Source organism: Hipposideros armiger, unplaced genomic scaffold (genome assembly GCF_001890085.2).
Source record: "Hipposideros armiger isolate ML-2016 unplaced genomic scaffold, ASM189008v1 scaffold_687, whole genome shotgun sequence".
NCBI lineage: Eukaryota > Metazoa > Chordata > Mammalia > Chiroptera > Hipposideridae > Hipposideros > Hipposideros armiger.
Window position 1 is genome coordinate 220,696 of NW_017732037.1, and position 4,698 is coordinate 225,393.

The window sequence follows — 4,698 nt, forward strand, 5'->3', positions numbered from 1 at the left end:
TGAAAAAAATAAAGAGAGGTTGTAGGGAGAGTGGGGGGAACCTGGGGTTCTGCCTTAATTGGGATCAAGGTTGTGGTGCCTAGGGTTTCACGGGTTGACTATTTATTGGTGAATTTAAAACATAAGAGCAGGAATGAAAGCATGAGAAGGGACAAGCAGGGTCACTCAAGCGGTCAGTTATCTGGGTGACCCAGGGCTTTCTAGAAAGGGAGCTTCGCGGGCGGAGCAGCCTGGGTCTTTATCTGGTTGTATAGCTGTCAATATGTGTATTTGAGGTGGCTGTCTTTGAGTAGATGCCATGGTAATCAAAAGCTTAATGTCAGGCTCTTATAATCCAAAAAGCAAATTGTCTGCTACTACAGGCACTGCTACTACACTGTCTATGTAGTGGTTTGCTGCATGGGTAGGTTACATACATTTAAAAGGTGAAATTGACAAAAAGTCAAACACTTACCAGTATCTGCATTGTATTTTTACCAACAAAGACACACTAGTGATATATGGGAACTCAGTTGAGGTGAACTTTTTAACTCTTCTGTGTGAAGCAGAGCAGCATTTCCAGCTCAGAAGACTGAACAAATGTCTATTACCTGCTCCAATTCCAATGAAACCTAGGCGGTTACTCCTCAGAGTTTTTTTCTTTGTGTGGTGGTGGTGGTAGCGGTCATAGCTTGTAACTGTGTATAATGTCCAGGTAAAATTATTTGGTCAATATACAAAAATATAGAAAAATAGCAAGAGTTAAGACTGTGTGACTCTCGGGCTGATCACATATTATTCTCATTTTTGACATTCACTACTTTGCTGCCTCTAAGAGGCCAAGCCAGGAGACAATCTTTTTCAGTACCTCCTGCTACTTTCCTTTCCTTTACCTTGTTCTCTTCCACTTGCAGTGGAATCCATCTTCTTCTTCCATTTGCAATAAAATTTGTCTACCCAGCTCACATTTCTTTCTGCATACGTAAGTCCCATATTATCTCAGTTTACAAAGTTATCCAGGACCCTTTTTCAATCACTGTCACTCTTGCAGAGTTTATTTTCTGTGAAGTGAGGACATCTTGGGTTCATTTTATTCTTTCCATCCTATACGGCAACCCACAACCTGCATGCAAATGATTCCAGTTCACCTTCCTCTCTAAATCTTTAATAAGAAATTTCATTGAAAAATGACTGAATTATTTAATCTCCACATATTTGTGGGTTTTTTCGAGTTTTTTTTCCTATAGCTGATTTCTAGTTTCATGCCATTGTGGTAAAAAATATGCTTGATATAATTTCAGTCTTCTAGAATTTATTGAGGCTTGCTTTGTGGACTAGTATGTGATCTATCCTAGAAAACGTCCCATGTGCACTTGAGAAAAATGTATAATGTGCAGTTTTTGGATGAAATACTCTATAAATGTCTATGAAGTCAAACTGGTCTAATGTAGTATTAAGACCATTATTTCATTATTAATTTTCTGTCTAGATGATCTATCTATTGAAGTAGATTGAGTATTAAAGTCCCCAACTATTATAGTATTACTGCTGATTTCCGCCAAAGCAGTATTTGCATTGCTAAAGGAGGCAATAAATAAAACTTCACAACATTTATCCACTCTATATCCACCAAATTTAATCTTCTTTACATGTTTATGTGAAATATCTGACACAGTATTAAAACATTTTTCCTTTTAATGTTTGCACTGTTAGGGGATTCTAGATTCTCTTCATTCTTAAGCTAGTATATATAAAAAACAGAAAATGGATGTTTGTGAAATGAGAATTCGGAAACAAGCTCATTCACTTCTATGTATAAAATTCATCTGTATCTCAACCAAAACCGCACAGTTCTAGAAATATGTATGTGAGTCCTTGTGGTACAGCAAAAAGATGTCTAACTAGAAGCCTGATCAGTTAATTGCATCTTCAGGTTTCAACTTGAACAGCACCTTAGAGGAGTTAAGCTGTTTCATTCAGGTAGAGTCCCTCCAGTTTCATTCCCAGATCAGATGTCAGCAAACATTACATGTAAAGGAGCAGATTGTAAATATTTCAGGCTTTGCAGACCAAGAGGCAAAGTAAAAAATATTAAGTAGGTACTTATATAACAACAGAAAAACAAATTGCCACAAAACTTTTATTAATGAAATTTAAAATGTAATAATAATTGTTGAGTACAATTTTTGCAAAGCAGACCTAATAAGAAGAAGAAATGGAATTTGGAGAGGAAATGAGGTCTTGCTTAATTATGGTTTAAAGTTAGTATTCCTTATCATTAAAAATAACTGCAGGTGTTTATCTATTAATAATGTCCTCTAATAAGATTTATGTATTTTATCTTTGGAAATATCTTTTCACACAAATAATGCTGCTAAATACTGATTCAGTCCATGAGCATATGGCTTTAATTGAGCTTGAATCACTTGAAAGGCGATACTTGATTCTTCTCTTACTATTTGCTTTAGAATGTCATTTCATTGTAGATTAGCCACTTCCAATTGAAGCTCCTTAATTGCAGTTAAATGTGTGGTATCCATCATAGCTTCTCCTCTTTTGTTTCTGATTTTATTTATTTGTACCTTTTCCCTTTTTGCTTAGTGAGTTTTTCCAGGGGTTTGTTTATTTTATTAATCTTTTCAAAACTTAGCTCTTAGTTGCATTAATTTTTTTAATTGTTTCTTTGTTCTCTATTTCATTTAATTCTGCTTTAATTTTTATTATTTCCTTCCTTCTGCTGACTTTGGGTTTCATTTGTTCTTTTTTCTAGTTCTTTGATATGTAATGTTAGGTTGTTTATTTGGGATTTTTCTTGTTTGTTGAGATAGGCCTGTGATGATATAAACTTCCCTCTTATTACCGCTTTTGCTGCATCCCAAAAGTTTTTTGGTATGTTGTATTTTTATTATCATTTGTTTCTATGTATCTTTTGTTCTCTCCTTTTATTTCTTCTTTGACCCAGTTGTTCTTCAGTAGCATGTCATTAAATCTCCACATGTGTATTTGTGATTTTTCCCGCCTGTTTTGCAGTTGCTCTCCAATTTCAAAGCTTTGTAGTCAGAGAATATTCTTGATATAATTTCAATCTTCTTAAGTTTGTTGAGGCTAGTTTTGTGTTCCAACATATGGTCCATCCTTGATAATGTTCTATGTATACTAGGGGAAAATGTATAATCTGGTGTTCTGGGATGAAATGCTCTGTAAATGTCGATTATGTCCATTTGGCATAATGTGTCATTTAAGGCTGATATTCCCTTATTGACTTTTCATTTGGATGATCTATCCACAGCTGTCAGTGGGGTATTTAGTTCCCCTATGATCATTGTGTTTTTATCAGTTTCTTCCTTTATTTTTGTTAGCAGTTGCTTTATATCTTTTGGTGCTCCCTTATTAGGAGCATGTACACATATATTGATATGACTTCTTGATGTATTGTCTCTTTTATCATTATGAAATGTCCATCTTTGTCTCCTGTTATCTTTTTTATTAAGAAATACTGCTATACCCACTTTTCTCTGGATGCCATTTGCTTGGAGTATCATTTTCCATCCTTTCACTTTGAGTCTATATTTGTCATTGCAGCTGAACTGTGTCTCTTGAAGGCAGCATATAGTTGGGTTTTGTTTTTGATCCACTCTGCAATTCTGTGCCTTTTTATTGGTGAAAAACACAATTTAATTTAACTCACCATTGGTCAAAGGTTTTTCTTGTTTGACTAAGAAATAAGCCCTTGAAACCTCTGTTCACAGGCTCATTTTTAATTTTCATGAAGAAATTATTCTGTTATGAGAAATTTAATTTTATAATGTTTCATACAACTGTATGTTACCATAATTTGGGAACACTGTAATGAGTATTATCTGGTAATGCCAGTATATGTTGTTGTCTTTTAGCACTGCTACAGTATCATTGCATAAAAAATACATGGGGCCAGCCAAGTGGCACGATGGTTGGAAGCTGGCTTGGGATGCCAGAGGGCCCCGGTTCGGATCCCACATATGAGGGCCGGTGACACTGCCCTCTAAAGCTGGGATGCTGAACAGCGGCTCGACCTGGAGCTGAGCTGCTGTGGGTCGCTGGCAACGGCGTAGGCTGCAGCCCCTGTGGCAGTGGGTTGCCATGGGCTACCGTGTGTGGCCGGCAGCCAGTGTGAGCAGCCGGCAGCCGCTGTGAGCGGCCGTCCAGAGGCCGGCGACTGATGTGCCTTGCCCGGGAAGAGCGCAGTGATGGTGCCACTTGGGCCAGTGGGGCGGCGGCGTCCACAACTAGACTGAGAAGCAGGATGACAGCGGCTTGTCTGTTCCCCTTCCCCCAATTCCCCAGCACTGTTCCCATCCCCCTAACTCCCCAATAAAAATCTTTAAAAAAAATACATGTAATTCAATAATAAAATAATCCACACTCCAATTTACCATGTTTTATTCAAAGTCTACTTTTTTTTCTTATCTTTTCCTCTTGACATAATTGGTGTTCTCTCATAATAAAACAAAGATATAAAATAAAGTGTTGCTAAGCTGCAAGAGTCAAGCCACTCAAGATGATGTTGACTTAAACTGCATCACTGCAGTACAAACGGTCTTGATTGCAACTACTCGTCTCTATTATTGTAATGAGAGAGCTGTTATAGACCATACATACATGAGTGAGCACAGCCGAGTTATTTGATATCTAAAATTTGAATTTCACATTATTTTTGTGTTACAAATAATATTCTCCCTT